The 21,159-nt window shown below is 36.2% G+C and overlaps 1 long non-coding RNA gene across 1 annotated transcript in view; it reads left to right on the forward strand.

Annotated features, from left to right (window-relative positions):
• The first annotated feature begins 156 nt into the window (after positions 1-156).
• The window catches only part of LOC141370264 (uncharacterized), a 66,611-nt gene continuing 45,608 nt past the window's right edge, over positions 157-21,159 (forward strand). The window contains exons 1-3 of the long non-coding RNA XR_012374164.1: positions 157-322; positions 1,456-1,800; positions 9,515-9,552. This is a non-coding gene — a long non-coding RNA (uncharacterized lncRNA). The remainder of the gene's footprint in view (positions 323-1,455; positions 1,801-9,514; positions 9,553-21,159) is intronic.

A 21,159-nucleotide genomic window follows, 5' to 3' on the forward strand; every position in this document is an offset into this window, starting at 1 on the left:
TATCACCTTTTGATAGACGATAACGCTTTCGTCATGGTTTTGCTTTGTCGTCTTGGCAAGCGCAATCAAATTACGCACATGCGTCAGAATGGCTGAACACGTTTTTAGGAGGTGCCATGATGTGGTGGCGGAGAAACACGGGAAGCTGCTGAGGCACGATGCTGGCAGATTACTCCTGCCCCAAGCTACTTGCCACAGCAGTGCTGGGTTCAGGGAGCATCCTGAGGCTAGGTGTCCAAAGCACCCTGTGCCTAGATGGCAGTCAGAAATCTGCACAAATTTTGTCTCCTGGCTTTGTCTCTTTCTGCTAAACCAGCTCTCGGTGTGTACTCCGTAGGTTGCTATGCCTCTGCTTGGTGTAGATTGGAGATTGCTTGGGACAGTTTTAGACAGGCATGTTGAAGAACACATGGGCTTTAACCAAAGCCAAAAGAAACTGTAATGTTTATACTCTCTAGCCAAATAATTGATTGCTTAATATATTCAGCATACAATCAACTCCAGGGAAAATTGGACTCTGGTGTTTGTTCCAAGGTCCCAGACTCTTTCTAAATGAGTCTATGATACTTGCTTAGATATACGTGGCTGAAGTTAGGAACAAACAAAAAGAGTGAAATCTTATTAAACTTGGACATACTTAGGAATAATGTTAATTATAAGACATGTAAATTACTGAAGGTGCTTAAAATAATAAGGCATTGCTAGACAGGTACCTGGAAGTAAATAAAGTCTTCTGTGGTGCCTGAAAATAGTTCATTGCGTTAACTCTTTATAGATCGGTTCTTAATGGTTAATTATTGGAAGTAGACTAATCATAAGTGTGTAATTCACACAAAACCGTGCAAAACAAATTTTATAAAATGAATTAAGCAAGGTGCTGTGAATTTACTTCATTAAGGTATAGTGTAAAATACTGGAACTGTCTTGTCCCTTAATCATAAAAATAGGTGTTCTCTAGTGACTTCTCCATAAAAATTCTTAAATATACATAACATTCCATGGCAAATGTAAATATTAGAGTTACTCTTCTGTGCTTAATTACAGAAAAGCAGAAGAATTTAATGCTCTACTTAGGACATGCAATGCAAGAAATTGAACTAAGAATATAGGTCAAACAGCTAGGAGAAAAACCCATGATTAATTTGACAAATACCTTATTGAGAAAGGCACTAAAGAATTCTAAAAATATAGATTGTGATACATGCAGGCAATCTAATTGCTTATGTGATGGTAAAGTTTCAAAACACGATGTATTCGGTTTTGCTCACATAAGAATTTGAGCCTGAAACTCCCAAACTGCCTCCAAAAATATGCACACCATAGATATTAATCATTCCATTTTTCCAAATGTGACAAAGAAGAGGTTTAGGATGGCATTTAAGCATATGAGTTTTTGCAGATGTCTGACTATTGAAAATCTGGGTAGCTAACTCAGTTTTGCTTGTTTTCCTTTAGAAATAAGAATTGTGGGTCACAGCACAAGGGAAAAAAAAGTGTTAAAATCAAATCGGAATTTGAAGAGAGAATTTTCTCAGACAGCCAGCAAGCCTAATTGAAATAAAAGAGAAGAAACAAAATAATTCAGAAAAGAATTTAAAGACTTTTGTGACGTATAACTTGACCGGGGCTGGCCAATTTCAGAAAGCCTAATGTAACTATGGGAAGATGAAAACAACAACAATTGGGGACCAAATGGACAGGGAACGATGAGAAATGAAAAAACAGTTATTTCTGTGCAGGTGTTTTGAATAGTTTGTGAAGCTACAGGCATAGCATGTCACCTCAGACGGATGATCTTACGTAAATCATTTTAACCTCCCACATAGACAGAAGTACTAAATACAGGCTGGCATAGTTTCTAGGAGGGGAAATTGGTCTTATGGTGGCACACTAATGGCATGTATGTTATGACTCAACAGTTTTGTTTTCAGGCCTATATTCTGTATATAATCTATAGAAATTTTCGTATACATGTGTGAGGGTGTTAATTATGACAGTGTTGACGATCAGAAGTTGAAGAGTTTGTAAGTAAATGTATATCATGGTGAATCTTTCAGTGATTCAAAACAGTGAATTACACGTATACATAGCAACAGGGATAGATCTTTCTGTTTTATAAAGTTAAGTTTATTAAGTTCACAAACATTAAGTTTTACCTTTTTAAGTGTACTGTTTGATGAGTTTTCACAAGCCTCTACAGTCAGGTAAATGCAACAATAATCAGAATAAATTAAGATAGGAAAGTCACATTGCTAAGATGGTGACCTAGGCCATTCCCGACTTTGGTCCCCCTTACAAGAACACCTAACAACTATTTATGAATAAGACATGACCAAGAAACTCCTGGAGCACACAAAGGCGAGGCCAAAGTACCACCTGTGCCACAGAACTGAAGACATGTTGCATAGAAGGTAGTAAGAGAAGCAGCTGCGTGTGGACCATGTTGCCTGTCTCTCAGGCCAGCACAGCACTACCTGGAGAAATTCCCTTGAGACTCTGGTTCTTCCAGTGAGAAAAGTGAACCCAAGAAGGACAACCAGCCCTTTCTGGCATTGTGGTTCCCTTTGTGGGAACTATTACTCTGAACGTGCCCTGTGGGGTTGCAGAGGACTCTGGGGTTCCCAGCCACTGGGAGTCTGACTGTGACAGAGTGGGAGGAAAGGGCTTGTAACAACCAGCAAGATCTTGGCACATTGAGTTTAGACCTGCATTTCCCAAGTAGCAATCCCAACAGCAGCTTTACTCATCTACAGAAGCAAGTCAGACGTGCACTTTGGTTGGGAAGCTAGGTGGGATGCAAATTTGCCTGATTCAGATCTTCAAATAAGGATTTCTGCTGGCCCTAGAGTCTGCTTTGCCCACACCCTAGCAAGGAGCTGAATCACAGTCCACCTGCTGTGGAGAGTGCCTTCCAGTTCCATTTGAACAGAATATCTTTTTACATCTGGAAACTGTGAGACCCATTGGCGCTTGAACTCGAGGTGGGCAGGCAGAGATGACTGCCCCTAGAGTAAAGCCAAGACTAAGCACAGAGGCTTCCTGCGCATACTAGGGGGATTAATTGATAGCCAAGGCTGAGGGTACCTCCTGCCCCCATCCCCCAACTGGACAGCGTGTGTGGGAAATTGAGAGTAGGCCAGAGTAGCCCCTTACCCTCCAGCCAGGCAAGGGAGCTGAGACAGAGCCTCATCTTTGCAGAGATCTTCTGGCTCCACCTGACTAAAAGGACTGGAGGCAGTTCCTAGAAGCTTTGCTCCCTAGCAGCACTTGACCCAAGAGAAGGACAAACAGAGCTGGTGGTTTGTAGAGCAAAACTAGTGGCTCTGCTCAGTCAGGCACCGTGGGGTGTAGGTTGACTTAAAACAACAAAAAAAGAGCTTTACAAGTTTTAGAGCTGATTGACCCATTGCACCCAAGCAGGGAATCTAATTCATAGGCCCCCTTCTTGCTGAATACAGTCTTCAGCTTGTCCAACCCGGAAACCTAACCAGAGCACATGGGAAGCTATGTAGTGTATTCAACAGCCCTACACAAAGGGGCCCTTGAATAGAGAACACAGCCTGCGGCTTCCTCCATCTGCAGAGCAAAACAGGTGGCCTCGCCTGACCGGGGATTTCAGTGCACACTCAGGCCTGGATTGGGCCCACAACCAACAAGCTATACAGGCCCTGGGCCTTGTCCTGCTGCCCGTCTAGGGCAGGGAAGGTAATTCATGGCTCTATCTGTTACTGAATATAGTACCCAGTCCTGAATGTTAGTAAGCCTTACCAGAGAATTCAGGAAACCATGGGGCCTATCTTGCAGCCCTGGTTGAGTAGGTAACTAAGCCAGCAATCCATTCCAACTGTTCTCAGCCAGTGGCACATCCTCTCATTCCCATCTTCAGAGTGTGATCCGTTGCTTCACCCAAAAATAGACCATAACAACAAGTCCTGCCTGTCCAAAGACATTACCAGTAGACACACCTGAAACCCAAACTGAGCTGACTAGTAAAGAACAGTCTCTGACAAAGCAAACCTGTAAAGCCTGGAAGAGGAGCCCCATTACTCAAGTGCCCAGGTACCAACATAAAGAATCAAGGATCACGAAATATAAGTAAATATATTTAAATAAGACACCACTAAAGGATACTAATAAAGCTCCAGTAACTGACCCTAGAGAAATGGAGATCTATGAACCACCAGAAAAAGAATTCAGAATAATTCTCTTAAGGAAGTTTAGTGAACTATAAGAAAACACAAATAACTAAATGAAGTTAGGGAAACAGTGTATAAACAAAACAAGAACTTTGATAAGGAAACATCAGCCATCAAAAACAAAATCAAAAACAGAATTCCTAGAGTTGAAAAATACAATAACTGAACTAAAGAATTTAAAAGAGTATTTGAAAAGTAGATTGACCATGCAGAAGAAAGAATCAGTGACCTGGAGAATAGGACAATGAAAATTACCCAGGCTGAGGAGCAAAAAGAGAAAAGAATGAAAAGGAGTAAAGGGAGTAAAGAGCAGGAGAAAAAAAGTTACATAAAAGATAACTCCCATAATATCATAAGATTATTGGTAGACACTCAATAAAAACTTTTCAGGACAGGAGATAATGGGTTAACATACTAAAAATATTGAAAAATAATAATGATCAAGAATGCTATACTCAGTGGTTGTCCTTCAGAAATAAAGGAGGAAAAAGCCTTTCTCAAACAAACAAAAGCTGAAGAAGTTAATTACCACCAGACCTACATTGCAAGAAATGCTCTAGGAGTTCTTAGAATGGCAGTAAAAGAACACTAACATTAAAAAAAAATAGCGTAAATTTCCCTGGTATGATAAATACATAATGATAGTTAGAATATGCAATATGGTAGTAGTTGTGTGTAACTTACAGCTCTAGTGTACAAGTTAAAAAAACAAAACAGCAAAAACACCCATAAATAAAAGAATCTGTTATCAGATACCCAGTATAAAAATTATATTAAGTTGTAACAGCAATAACCTAGTATATGAGGGGAGAAGAAGTAAAACTGGGACATATATGAATTCTACTGAAGTTAAGTTGTTATCAGTTTAAAATAGGGTGTCATTAGTTTAAGATATTTTATGTAAGCCTCACAGTAACCACAAGGGAAAATCTTGCAGTAATTACATGGAAGGACACAATAGAGAAGTCAAAAGAATTTCTCCACCAAAGGACATCAAAACACACCAAAGAAGATAGCAGGATCAACAAACAAACAAAATGGATCTACAAAACAACCAGAAAACAAGTAACACAATGGAAATAGTAAACCCTTACCTATCAGCAGTTACTTTAAATGTAAACAGATTAATTTCTCCAATCAAAAGACACGGAATGTCTGAATGTATTAAATAAAATTCAACAATATGCTGCCTACAAGAGATTCGCTTTAGCATTAGAGACACACGTAGAGTGATGATTGGATGGAATGAGATGTTTCAAGCAGATGTTTCAAAATGACAACAAAAACCAGAGGTAGCTATGCTTACATCAGACAGAATAGACTATAAACTAAAAAAAAAAAAAAAAAAATGGTAAAAAGAGACAAAAGAGATCGTTATATAATGATGAAGGGTCATCATTGAGTAGGTAACTAAGCCAGCAATCCATTCCAACTGTTCTAACAATCCAATCCATTCTAACTGAAGAAGTTAGAATAATTATAAATATTTATGTGTCCATCATTGGAGTACCTAAATATAGGAAGCAAAAACTAAAAGAGCTAAAAGGAGAAATAAACAGTAATATGATAATATTTGAGCATTTTAATACCTCACTTTCAACAATGGATAAATCATCCAGACAGAAAGTCAGTCAGGAAACTGGAGATTTAAACAACACTATCGACCAAATGGACCTTATAGACCTACAAAGCACTCTATCCAATAACAGCAGAATACACTTTCTTCTCAAGTGAACATAGAACATTTCCCAGGACCATATGTTAGACCATGAAATAAGTCTTAGCAAATTCAAGAAGATTGAAATCATACCACGTATCTTTCATGATCACAGTGGCATAAAACTAAGAGATCAGTAACAACAGGAAAACTTGAAAAATCATGAATACGTGGAAACTAAATGATACTCCCTGAACAACCAATGGATCAAAGAAAAAATTAAAGGGGAAATAAAAAGTTTCCTGAAACAAACAAAGATAGAAAAGCAACATACCGGAACTTACAGGATGCAACAAATATAGTTCTAAGGAGACTGAAAGCAAGAAATGCCTCTAGTAAGAAGCAAGAAAGTACCCAAATAAACAACCTGTCTCTGCCTTAAAGAACTAGGAAAAGAAGAACAAGGTGAACACAAAGTTTGCAGAAGAAAGGAAATAGTAAAGATTAGAGCAGAAATAAATGAAATAGAGAACAGAAAAACTACAGAAAAAATTAACCAAACGAAGATTGCGTTCTTGGAAAAGATGAACAGAGTTGATGAATTAGCTAGACCAACCAAGGAAAAAAGTGGAAGAATCCAAATTAACAAAGCTATATATAAAAAAGGAGACATTACAGCTGATACCATAGATATTCAAAGGATTATAAGAGGCTACTACCATGAAGAACTATATGCAAACAAACTGGAGGACCTAGAAGAAATGGAAAAATTCTCAGAGAACAACTTGGCAAGATTGAATCAGGAAGAAATAGAAAATCTGAGTGGACCAGTTGTTAGTAAGATGATTGAATCAGGAATCAAAAACTTCCCCAAAAGAAAAGCCCAGGACCAAGTGGCTTTGCTGATGCATGTCACCAAACATTTAAAGAATTAGCATCTATCTTTCCCAGACACTTCCAAGAAGAGTAGAGAACACCCTCAAACTCATTTTTCAAGGCCAGCATTATCCTGATATCAAAACCGTGAAAGGACAATACTAGAAAACAATAGACAAACATCCCTGATGACTACAGAGGCAAAAATTGTCAATAAAATACTACCAATCCAAGGTCAGCAGCACATTGAAAAGATCATTCACCATGATCAAGTGGGGTTTATCTCTGGGCTGCAAAGTTGATTATATATATATATATATATATATCATTCAGTGTGATACATCACGTTAATAGAATGAAAGAAAATGATATCATCATCTCAATAGATGTATGCTGTTTTATTTTCTATCCCTGCAGTTTTTCTTTTATTTACCGTATTATAGAAACAGAATCATACTCTATGGTAGTCTGTTTTGCCAGGATTTTTTCTGTTAACAGTATGTTTTTGAGATTATTCTGATAAGAACATTATCAACAGTTTTTGGTATTGCTGAGTAGTAGTCTGTTATTGGGCTGAAACCAAAATGTGTTTTTTCTTTCACCAGGTGAGGGATATTTGGGTTATTTCCAGATCTGGTCTATTTTGAATAAGCTGCTATGAACATTTGCATATAGATACTTGTATGAACATATGTTTTCATTTCTTTGGAATAAATACCTGGGAGTTGAATAGCTGGAACCTTTGGGAAGTGTATATTGAACTTTAAAAGAAATTGCTGAAGTGGTTTCCAAGTGATCACACCATTTTACATTCCGATTAGCAATGCTTAAGGGTCCCAGTAGCTCAACCTTTACATCATCATTTGCTAATGTCAAGCTTTTTAGTTTTAGTCATTGTAGCAGATGTTTACTAGTATATTGTTACAGAATTTTATTTACATTTTCTTGATAGCTAATGCATTTGAGTGTCACTTTCAGGCACTTTATGAGCCATTTGTTTATTGTCTCTGTTGAAGTGTCACAACCAATTTTTTGTCCTTTTTGTATTGGCTTGTCTTCTTACGTTCAGTTGTAAAAGTTCTTTTTATGTTGTGGCTACCAGTCCTTTAGCAGCTACGTGTTCTGCAACATTTTCTCCCAGTCTCTGGCTTGTATTTTCATTTTCTAACAGGATCTTGGAGAATAGGCATTTTCTTTATTTCCATGTAATCCGATTTATCTCATTTTCTTCTTTTATGCTTTTTGCTTTTGGTATCCTGTCTAAGCCGTAATTTGTTGTAACCAATAATTTTCAATGTTTACTTCTATGTATTTTATGTATTTATGATTTAAACTTTTGTCTGTAATCATTTTGAATTTTTGTGTAGGGTTTTAGGTAAGCATCAATAGCTTTTTTTTATTGAATTAACTTGGCACCATATATGCATGTTTGTGTAGGTATATTTCTATTTTGTTCCATTGACAGGTCCATGAGTCCTTCTGTCAATCTATCATCTATCATCTATTGTTTATCTATCTACCTACCTATCAATCATCTAGCTATCTAATTTCAAAGGCTGTATATAAGACCTTTAAGATTTACTGATTACTGTAGCTTTACAGTAAGTACTGACATCAAGTAGTAGTATCTAGCTTTGTTATTTTCCAAAATTATTTTTTTGCAGTTTTCTATCCCTAGCTTTTCAATATAATTTTCGGAGTCAGCTTCCCAATTAACACAAAAATATTCCCAGAATTTTGGTTGAAATTTTACTGAATTTTAAGATCAGTAAATATGAAGAGAAAAAAAAAAGAACAGTCTTAAATATGAGACTTCTGATGATAAATATGGGTCAGCTTCTTCATGTACTTGATTTCTGTCAACAGTGTTTTGAAGTTTTCAGTGTACAGGTCTTGCATATATTTTGTTAAAGTGACCCTTAAGTATTTCATGCTTATTGATGGAACATTGTGAGCATTTGTTTTTAAAATTTAAAGTTACCGATTTTATTTGCCAGTATATAAAAATGCAGTTGATTTCTGTATCTTGACATGTAATCTGTGGCCTTGATAAATCCCTTACTCAAGTGGCCTTTCTCTGGATTTCTTGGGATTTTCTATGTAGAGGGTATGTTGCTGTCAAATTACTTCTCCTTTCCAATATGTTCTGTATTTGTTTATTTTTTCTTCTAAGTGATTTTTTAATGTAATAGGGACTATTGCTCTCAACGGCTTTACTTTGGAAATTAAGGCAGTCTTAAAATTATGTGTGTATGTATACATATGTATATATACACATATATGTATATATGTGTATATATGTATGCACACACACATAAAGTGTATGTATAATGCATATATACATAATAGTGTATTTACATATATAATAGAAAATTTAAATAATATACATATCCCTTTAAATCTGTGCAATTTACTATATGGCAATTTTATCTTTATAAATCTGTTAATAAAATATATATCATGTTTATAATAGCTTTATTGACTTCTGTTACTATAGATTAGTTTACATTTTCTAGAGTCTTGTATAAATGAAATCATAGCATATACTGTTTTTCTTTGTTTTCTTTCACTCATCATAATTATTTTGAGATTGATCCATGCTGTTATGTGTTAATAATCCCTTTTTATTTCTACTTAGCATTCCATTGTGTGGCTCTACTAGTTTGTGTATTCATTTATCTGTTTAACATTACTGTTGCTTCCAGTTTTTGGCTATTACACATAGAGTTGTTATAAACATCTAAGTACAAATCTTTGAATTGACACATGTTTTCTTTTATCTTAGGTCAATTTCTAGGAGCAGAATGGCTTGATCATATACTGGTGAGTGCCTAACATTATTCTTTTAAGAAACTACCAAACTGTTTTCCAAAGTGATTGTATCATTTAACATGCCCCATCAACCACGGATAAGAGATTTAATCACTTCACATATATACCAATGCCCGATGTGGTCTTTTTTTTTTTTTGTAGCCATCCAATTGGGTGTGGTGGTTTGATTTGCATTTCTTAATGGTTGAATATCTTTTCGTGTGTTTATTTGCCATATATATCCATTTCAGTAAAATGTCTCTTCATATCTTTTGCCTATTTTCTATTTGCATCATTTTGTTCTTTGCTGTTGGGTTTTGAGAGGGTTTTTTTTGTTTGTTTTTTGGGGGTTTTTTTTTTTTAGTTGAGATAAAATAGAAATATACTAGTTTTAGATGCACAGCATAATAATTCAATACATGTATATGTTGTCACATAAACACCACCATATGTCTAGTTAATATCTATCACCACATAATTAAAATTTTTTGTCTTCTGACAACTTTTAAGACCTTTCTTAGCAACTTACAAATATACAATATAGTGTTATTAACTAGTCACCAAGCTGTACATTATATCCCCATGACATTTATTTTATAACTGGAAGTTAGTACTTTTTTGACCCTTTACTCATTTCCCCATCAATCCCCCCCACCACAAGTCTGAGTTTTCTGGAACCTCCGGTACAAGTCTAATGAGAAAAGGTAGGATTGAACATTTTTGTCTTTTTTAATCATAGAGGTAAAGAATTCCATCTTTCACTACTAAGTAAAATATTTACTGTTGGTTTTTCATAGATAATCTTTATTAGTCTAAGGAGGTTACCACTTGGCTGAGAATTTTTTGATTAATAAAATTTTAACTTTTTTCAAATGCTTTTTGTATGTCTATTAAAACGATCATGTGATTTTGTAGTTTTTTGTAGTATGTAGTTATTGGTGAATCCTATTGATGGATTGTCAAGTATTACAAAATTATTTCATTCCTGGATGAAGCTACCCATGTATTGTTTTATATATTGGACTTAGATAATACTTTGTTAATGATTTTGAGTCTATGTTATAAGCGATATTGGTCTGCACTTTTCTGATAATGTCTTTATTGTCAGGATAATAAGGTCTCATAAAATGTGGTAGAAGGCATTATTTAATGTTGTATTTTACAGAACAGTTTGTGTATAGTTGGTTTTTAGTCCTTAAATGTTTGGTAGAACTTACCATAAGAGCAACTGACCTTGGAGTTTGATTTTTGAGAAGTATATATTTAATTTCCTTGATATTCATGTGTAAATTTGTTCTTGAGTGAGAAACTTGTTCTTGAGTGAGATTTGATTTATATCTTTCAATGAGTTGTCCATTTTACATAGTTATCAAATGTATTGTCATAAAGTATATTATTTCCTAATTGTTCAGTTAATGCCAATAGGAGATAACAGTGCTATACTCTCTTTTTTCCCCAGACACCAGTAAGCTATTTTTTTCGCCCTATAAATCTGCCTAGAGTCTTACCAGGTTCCTTAATCTTAAAAAATATTTTTGTCTTATTTAACTTTTTGTTTGGCTTTATCTTTTTTTTTTTTTTTGCACTTTTTATTACTTCTTTCCTTCTGCTTGCTTTGCATTTACTTTGCTCCTCTCTTTCCAGTTTATTACATTAGGAGACAATATCATTATTCTCAGAACTTACTTGTAATGTAAGCATTTACTGCTATAAATTTGAATCTAAGTCTTGCTTTAGCTGTGTTCCACAAATTTTGGTGTAGGTTTTCATATCCATTCAGTTCAAAATATCATCTAATTTGCCGTGTGTTTTCTTTGTACCAGAGGCTACATAGAAATGTGTTGTTTACTTTGTGATTACTTGAGAATTTTCCATACATATTGCTATTTATACTGATAGTTCAGCTTTGTTGTGGTCAGATAATGTATTCGGTATGATTTCAATTCTTTTACATTTGTTGAGGTTTGATCTGTGAGGTTTTAGTCTCTCTTGTTCAATGTTTTATGTCCCCTTGAAAAAATTGTTGATTCTGATGTTGTTGTATTGAATGTTTCTTAAGTATCAATTCATTGACTTTACTCTCTGGTAAGATTCCTTGTTTTGAAGTATGCTTTTTTTGGTATTTATGTAGCCACTGCAATTTTCTTTTCATTATTCTTTTCATTTTCCATCATCTTTTCAACAGCGTATAACTGGGTGTGTCTTTGTTACTTGAATTTTCGATCTCCAGCTTTTATTACAGTGTTCAGATAAATTACATCTAAAGCAATTATTGGTATGTTAGGACTGCTATGTCATAGTGATATGTAGCAAATATTGATATATCTTCTTACTTTTTGTTTTTAGTTTGTCCCATGTTTCTGTTCTACTTTCCTCTTTTTGTGAGTTGTTGGTATTAACTGTTCACTTTTCCATTTTATCTCCACAAATAGCTTATTGGTTCTACTTCTTTTCATTCCTTTAATGGTTGTTCTAGGGTTTCCAGTATATGTCTTGAGAGTACAATGATCTACCTTCAAAGAATATTGTACTACTTCACATATTTTGTAAGAAACTAGAGTATACTTCCATTTCACCATCTTTTCCACCATTTGCATTATTGCTGTCATATATTTTACTTTTACATATATCATTACCACTAAAATATATTATTATCATTTGGTTTGAACTTTATCTTATAAAGAGATTAAAAATAAGGAAAATACTGTTTATATTTTCTTATATTTTTACTACACCTGTCAGTTCATTTTTTTTTGTGTAGTTAAAAAGTTATCTGTTACCATATTCTGTTTGAATAACTTATATTAACATTTATTTTAGAGTTCTGGGTTGACTTGTTTCTTTCAGTACGATATGTTGTTATGGTCTTCTGGCTTGCATACTTTCTGATGAGATGTCTGATGTCATTGTTGTCTTTGTTTTCCTATATGTAATATATTTCTAGCTTGGGCAACTTTAATAATGTCTATTCATCTTTGATTTTCAGGAGTCTTTTTTTTTTTATCATGTACCTGTATATGTTATTCCTCATTTTATCCTGCTTTGCATTCTCTGAGCTTCTCACATCTATGGTTTGTGTCTTTCATTAGTGTTGTGAAGTTCTCACCCATTATCTTTTCAGGTATTTCTACAATCCTGTTCTCTTTCTCTCTTCTAATATTGGGACTCTAAGTACACATACATTCTACTATTTGCTAATGGTCTTGGGTATTTTGTCGTTTTCTTTCTGTCACTCTTTTAATATTTATAATTCACTTTGGAGAATTTCTACCAAAATGTGCTCTAATTCACGATTACTTTTAATGTGTCCAGTGTGAAAAGAAGCCTATAAAAGGAAAATTTTGACTTTGATAGGATTTTTAAAAAATCTGTTATTTTCTATTGATGTTCTTAACATATCCATCTTTCTGTCAGAATTCCCGTCTGTTCATCCATGTTGTCCATATATTCACTAGATTTGTAAACATATTTATTAAAGTTATTTTAGAGTCCCTGTCAAATATTTTCAGCATATGGACAATCTCTAAGTCTGGTTTTGTAGACTGTTTTATCTTTTGATGGTAAGTCCTTTTCTCAAGGTTATTTGTGTCTCTTGAAATCATTTTTTGTTAGATTTTACATATTATGTGGAAAAGAAGAGTAGAAACTGAGATATCTAATACTTTTAGAAATCTGTGTTTCTTTGCTTCTGTCAGGTTGTGTGGGGTTGAGACAGTCTAGTCATTAGTTCCTGTGACCCTGGACCCTAAGGATTGCAAAAGGGGCTCACCCTCAGCATTTTTCTTCCTCCCCACATAGCAGTCAAACTGCCTGTCATAGGTGGGGGGTCTGGCCCAAGGGTTTTCAAACACGAGCTTATTCCTTGTTTCTCTTCCATTGGCAATACCACTCTGCTTTGCACTTATGTAGGATGTCTGAAACAAGAAACTTTCTACCCTTCCAGTAGCAGCAGCTAACCTTTGCCTGGAACCAGAACAAGGGAGGCGCTCCTGTTTTCCCTAGGAGACAGACAGCTTTTGTTTTATCTCTTCCCCAGTGAAAGCTGACCTATTTCTGGGATCAAAGGGAAGGAAGGCTTCCTGCCCCATATCTAAAGGAGGACAGCTTTTGCTTTAAATGAGAGAAGAGTCATAGTCACTCATGCATTTCATGCCCGTTCCACAGGTGATCATCACCTCTAGGTTTCCTTTACCAAGGAAAACGTTCTCAAGTGTCCTTTCTTGCCTCCTCTCCTTCTCATGGACACCTGCTGAAGGCTCATGAGAAAAATCTGGAAGGTAGCTAGAAATTCCTTCTGTTTTGGGGACTTTCAGGGATTTTAACCTGTCATACAAGCCGATACTCCGCCTTCATGTGTTTGTTGACATTTCAGTTTTTTTTTTTCCTTACCCACGGCAACAGGTACTGTTTTTCTGTCTTGGGCTTTGCCAGTGCAAAAATAGTTTGTACATCCTATCTTATCTTTCCTTGGAGGAATTTATCATGCTTTGAATGTCAATTCACCTCATTTCCTTGAGACTTCAGCTCATTGATGGACTAAAGAAAAAAAAATCTAGTTCCATATATTTTCTTTGATTTTTCTTATTATTGGGGTAGGAACAATGTTCTCTTGTGGTTTTCACATTCTAAACAGAAGCAAAACTCTAAATGGATATTTAAGCATAATCCTTAGTGAAAAAATGGGTACTATAATGAGATACATAACATAATGCCATTTAAGTAAATTAAAATATTTGCACATTGTACAATTTGCATTTTGTAAAAGCATATTCAAGTAAACAAACACATTGAATATATTAAAATTGTTGCCTGGGGATGAAGGGGAAGGAAAGTGGGATGTAAGGGTATAAGCAAAAGAATTAGAGAATGAATGAATACAAGAAAGGAAACTTTTATTAAGCAAGGTTGACATTGTGCAATAAGCTGAGGAGTTTGATAAACTCAACCCCCTATATCTGAGTTCCAGAACATATTAATAAACACAAATCAGATAATAGAGCATTAATGATCTTATTTGACTTGTGTTATAAGAAATTGAGACTGTACATGCATATCATTTTTGTACGAGGCAGAATATCCTGCCCATAATATGCTAGTTTTATCATTTTGATCTTATTATCCTATAAAATACAGAATTTGACTCATTGCATTGTTAAAATATTTTAATAGAATTTTTTAACTATATGTCATAGGTGGGGGGTCTGGCATTGGAAAAGAAAGTATGATGTCTGATTAACATAATAGAACATAAGAATTACTGTATTTGGGGGAAATGAATAAAATGAATAAAACAAAATACTGAGAACATCTCTGAGGGAGGAAATATTGTATTTATTGATTTAATGCTAAGTTATCATCCAGAAATAATTACAGCTCTGTTTGTCCGTTGAGATAAAAACAGTAGAGAAAGCGATCTATCAAGACTGTGAACCATTTGGACTACCTTGGGTCAGCTATTTTGACAATTTTAAGCCTCAGCTTTTTTCACTAGACTCGTGAGGTGGCTAGATTTTAAGGTTACTCCCAAATTTTATGCCAAGGAAGACCCAGAAGGAAAATGACTGGCTAGACAGTAGTTTGGTTAAGACACTAGGAAAATACAACCAAAGGTAGGACATTTTGATAAGGAAAAAAGAGAAGAACATTTGTAGGCTGAGATTCAGTGAAACAGTTTAAAGAAGTCAAACCAATGGAATATTATAAAAAAAAAAAAAAAACACCTTTCACTGATGGTCTCTATAGATTTAAGTCTTGAATAGCGTTGAATAAAATCTATACTCTCCTGTGCCTGGATACACATCTCTGTATGAATCTTGTTGGCTGTGTGATTGAGAACATAGAGTTCCACCACCAATCCACTACCAGTATTTGTGATTAGGATTTAGATTCCCCTCTAACTTAGCTTCGGTTTCTACCAAAAGCATAGGTTGAACTCTAAGGATTTGTACATAGGTGGTTTATTTGGAAAGTGCTGGGAGATCAATGTAGGCAGTGAACTAGGCACCAGTGTGAGTGAACAAGGATAGGAGAGGAGTTCACCCAAGAGCACATTACCAAATTGCTCCCTGGATGTGGCCACTGAAGTCTGATCCCACCATCATTTTCTGATATATTCTAAACACAATATTTCTCAAATTGTCCACAAAAGATCTCCAAGGAAAAGCACTTGTCACCCTTGCTTTTCAGAGCTTCCCTGGGTGGGTGACCAAGTAATGTCTCCTGTTTCATGTGTGCATGCCACACTGTCTCTTGTCACAGCCTTATCTTAGGGTATTGGAAAAGCCCTGAGAGAAAGCAGAAATCACACTTCATATTTGAGCCAATGCACTGGCAGCATAACGTAGTCAAATCCTGCAGAAAACTCTTGAGAGAATCAGGTGGCAGAGAGGGAGTAGGGCAGACTATAAGGAGTCTGATACACCTTCTGGTCTCCTGAGGTTTTGGCAAGGCAGGTAGGCAGTTGAGTTCCCTCTCTCTGGAATGTGAGAGGCAGACTGTCCTCCTGTGTGAATAGAGGGGAATTGACTTCTTATTTTCTATTACCTAGACTCAAGATTGCAATTTGGTCTCAAAACTATTGACTGGGTTTCTGCCTACTCTTTTCATATACTCAAGGATCTGTACATGGGTGTATGGATGGGGCATTTTTCTAATATACTATATTTCTATTTCATGGAAAAACTAATATATTTTTAAGATGGGGTTTAGACAGGGCACCAGTAATTCTCAGAGGTAAGCACTCTTTGAAATAAGAAACAATATTTTTATTCCCATACACTTGAGAGATCACTTTCCCCTGCTGTTTCCTTTGCTCTCTGTGCTCTTTTGGCAGAGTTTTTGGTGCCTTTAAATAGCCTTCCAAGTGCTGGAGCTGGCTCATTCAAAGCTTGCTTCCTCTAAGTTCCAATAAACCTAAATCTATATTATCCTCTTAGTAGAAACTCAGTGTGCTGGTTTTCAGCTGATTGTAATGAGCATTTTTAAAGTTGCATTGTTTCACCTCGTTCGCCTAGACAATACAGAAGCAGAATAAAGCACTGGAAACTTCCTCTCCAATAAAAGATTATCTGTTGGACAGTATCACTTATTGAAAGTACCTGTGACCTTCACGTGAAAGATAAATTGATGTAAGAAAGGCAAAGTATTGAGGTTTCCACAAAATTACTATTTTTTTTAAAGATTTATTTATTTCAGAGAGAGAGAGCACAAGCGGGGGAGCTGGAGAGAGAGAAGCAGGCTCCCCACTGAGCAGGAAGCCTGATGTGGGACTCCATCCCAGGACTCTGGGATTATGACCTGAGCTGAAAGCAGACACTTAACCGAATGAGCCACCCAGGCACCCCTGAAATTAGTTATTTTGTTTATTTTGATATGTTTAGAAAAGCAAAACCAAAAAGTCACTTAGAAAGGGTAATGGGATGTGATCTTCAACCAATGAAGATTTAGGGACAAACTTCTAAAAGAAAACTATACATTTGGCATCAATAAAAGAGATGTCAGTGGGTGAGTTTGAAGAGATCGGACATAAAATCATAAGAAGAAAAAGGTGGAAGAAGCCAGCTGAGAGGTTAGATTTGGATCATAGAACTCATAGAAAAACCGATGAATCTTAGTGAAAACCTCACATACATTTTGAATAGTGAAAGAAAAAAAAAAGCCCCTGCTTCTAATGCAGAATTTAAAATACTTGAAACTTGTAATTCAGAATATTAAAAATAGTAAATACAATGTCCTTTTTGTGTCATTTTATGCTTCTCATGGGACTTACATTGCCATAAATGTTTCTTCTTTCTTTCATAATTATTTACACAGTGTGCTCTCAGTATGAAGTGAAATATCATTTCATTACTTTTTGGTAGACCTTTATAAAAAGATTATGCTATGAGCTAATCAACAAAAGGTAGAGCTGACATTTAAATAGCCATCCACCTCTTGCCGTTCTCTACTGTGAAAATCAAAGAAAGAAAAGATTCAGCTAGTGCTTGCCTCCCACTGTCCTTGCCCTGTCTCACAGGATACAAAAAAATCCAACTTGGTGGGCTGATCACACTATTGAACTGCATGCTCTCTAGGTTCTCACTCAAGTATGCGTCCAATATACCATTGACCTTTGTTAACCCAAACTATTCCTCGGTCGCTCCTTTGGAAATCAGGGATGTATTTTCTTATAGAAGCAATGTTATAAATTAGAGTCTCAGATATACCCATCAGAGTAGTTTTAGTCTACACTTAACATAGCTAGTATATGAATTGGGCCAGTCTTACTGCGAAGTTTTGTTTTGTTTTGTTTTTTATTATGTTACTCACCGTACAGTACATCATTAGTTTTTGATGTAGTGTTTCATGATTCATTGTTTACGTATAACACCCAGTGCTCCATGCAATACATGCCCTCCTTAATACCCATCACCGGGCTAGCCCATCCCCCCACCCCGCTCCGCTCTAGAACCCTCAGTTTGTTTCTCAGAGTCCAGAGTCTCTCATGGTTCGTCTCCCCCTCTGATGCCCTCCCCCTCACTTTTCCCTTCCTTCTCCTAATGTCCTCCCTGCTATTCCTTATGTTCCACAAATAAGTGAAACCATATGATAATTGACTTTCTCTGCTTGACTTATTTCACTTAGCATAATCTCCTCCAGTCCAGTCCATGTCGATGTAAAAGTTGGGTATTCATCCTTTCTGATGGCTGAGTAATATTCCACTGTATATATAGACCACATCTTCTTTATCCATTCATCTGTTGAAAGGCATCTCGGCTCTTTCCACAGTTTGGCTATTGTGGACATTGCTGCTATGAACATTGGGGTGTATGTGGCCCTTCTTTTCACTACATCTCTATCTTTGGGGTAAATACCCAGTAGTGCAATTGCTGGGTCATAGCTCTATTAACTTTTTGAGGAACCTCCACACTGTTTTCCAAAGTGGCTGTACCAACTTGCATTCCTACCAATAGTGTAAGAGGGTTCCCCTTTCTCCACAACCTCTCCAACATTTGCTGTTTCTTGTCTTGTCAATTTTTGCCATTCTAACTGGTGTAAGGTAATATCTCAATGTGGTTTTGATTTGAATTTCCCCGATGGCTAATGATGCTGAACATTTTTTCATGTGTCTGTTAGCCATTTGTATGTCTTCTTTGGAGAAGTGTCTGTTCATGTCTTCTGCCCATTTTTTGACTTGTTTTTAGGGAACTGAGTTTGAGAAGTTCTTTATAGATTTTGAATATCAGCCCTTTATCTGTAGTGTCATTTGCAAATTAATAAAATTATGAATGAAAGGGGAGAGATCACGACTAACACCAAGGAAATAGAAACAATTATAAGAAATTATTATCAAAACTATATGCCAATAAATTAAGCAACTTGGAAGAAATGGATGACTTCCTGGAAACCTATAAACTGCGAAGACTGAAACAGGATGAAATTGACAACCTGAATAGGCCAATAACCAGTAACAAGATTGAAGCAGTGATCAAAAACCTCCGAAAAAACAAGAGGCCAGCACCTGATGGATTCCCTGGGGAATTCTACCAAACATTCAACGAAGAAATAATACCTATTCTCCTGAAGCTGTTTCAAAAAATAGAAACAGAAGGAAAACTTCCAGACTCATTCTATGAGGCCAGCATTACCCTGATCCCCAAACCAGGCAAAGACCCCAACAAAAGCAAGAATTTCAGACCAATATCCCTGATGAATATGGATGCCAAATTCTCAACAAGATCCTAGCTAATAGGATCCAACAGTACATTAAAAGGATTATACATCACGACCAGGTGGGATTTATCCCTGGGATGCAAGGGTGGTTCAACATTCACAAATCAATGTGATAGAACACATTAATAAGAGGAGAGAGTAGAACCATATGGTCGTCTCAGTTGATGCAGAAAAAGCATTTGACAAAATACAGCATCCTTTCCTGATTAAAACTCTTCAGAGTGTACGGAGAGAGGGAACATTCCTCAATTTCATAAAAACCATCTATGAAAAGCCCGCAGTGAATATCATTCTCAATTTGTCAAAGCTGAGAGTCTTTCCCTTAAGATCAGGAATACAACAAGGATGTCCACTCTCACCACTATTGTTCAACATAGTACTAGAAGTCCTAGCAACAGCAATCAGACAACAAAAAGAAAAGGTATTCAAATTGGCAAAGGAGAAGTCAAACTCTCTCTCTTCTCAGATGACATGATACTTTATATGGAAAACCCAAAAGACTCCACCCCCAAATTATTAGAACTCATACAAGAATTCAGTAATGTGGCAGGATACAAAATCAATGCACAGAAATGAGTTGCTTTCCTATACACTAACAATGTAACTGCAGAAAGAGAAATTAGGGAATCGATTCCATTTACAATAGCACCACAAACCATACCACGGAATAAACCTAACCAAAGAGGGGAAGGATCTATACTGTAGAAACTACAGAACACTTATGAAGAAATTGAAGAAAACACAAAAAGATGGAAAAACATTCCATGCTCATGGATCAGAAGAATAAACATTGCTAAAATGTCTATGCTGCCCAGAGCAATCTACTTTCAACGCCATCCTGATCAAAATACCAATGGCATTTTTCAAAGAGCTGGAACAAACAATCCTAAAATTTGTATGGAACCAGAAAAGACCCTGAATTGCCAAGGAAATTTTGAAAGAGAAAAACAAAGCTGGGGCATCATGTTGCCTGATTTCAAGCTATATAACAAAGCTGTGATCACCAAGACAGCATGGTATTGGCACAAAAACAGACACATAAATCAATGTAACAGAATAGAGAGCCCAGATATGGACCCTCAACGCTATGGTCAACTAATCTTCAACAAAGCAGGAAAAAGTATCCAATGGAAAAAAGACAGTCTCTTCAATAAATGGTGCTGGGAAAATTGGACAGTTATATACAGAACAATGAAACTCGACCATTCGCTTACACCATACACAAAGATAAACTCTAAATGGATGAAAGACCTCAGTGTGAGACAGGAATCCATCAAAGTCCTAGAGGAGAACACAGGCAGTAACCTCTTCAACATCGGCCACATCAGCTTCTGTCAAGACACATCTCCAAAAGCAAGGGAAACAAAAGTGAAAATGAACTTTTGGGACTTCACCAAGATAAAAAGCTTCTGCACAGCAAAGGAAACAGTCAACAAAACAAAGAGGCAATGCACGGAATGGGAGAAGATATTTGCAAATTACTGCTGAGTTTTGAATTGGCTTTGGTGATGGGATGAGCAAAGACATAGAGTCGAGCAGGAAAAAAAAAAAGGAGACCCTCCCTATTAGGGTTCAGGGTTCATCAGGGAAAATGTTGAAATAGGGATTTGAAATAGAGATGAAGCTTCTCTCATGACTTCTCTGTTCCGTGCTCACCCACAGCCTGGGTTTCCCCTCACTGGCTACTCCCCAGGCTGCGAAAGGTCCTCAGGTGTTAAGGAAAGCGTCTGATTCTGACTAATTGGTTTTGACTGCTGTATTACCTCTAATCCTCTGAAAGGGTTGAAAAGGAATACTTAATAAACTAAAGAGGAGGAACTGGCTGCATTTTAAGAGTGTAGCAAGAGAAGTGCAAACATTCTGTGGCGTGAAGGCAGAAGTTAGGTGGCTGTGCTGATTGTCACATGA

The sequence above is a fragment of the Callorhinus ursinus genome, unplaced genomic scaffold (genome assembly GCF_003265705.2).
Source record: "Callorhinus ursinus isolate GAN/ISIS: 27379988/994484 unplaced genomic scaffold, GSC_fseal_2.0 scaffold30, whole genome shotgun sequence".
NCBI lineage: Eukaryota > Metazoa > Chordata > Mammalia > Carnivora > Otariidae > Callorhinus > Callorhinus ursinus.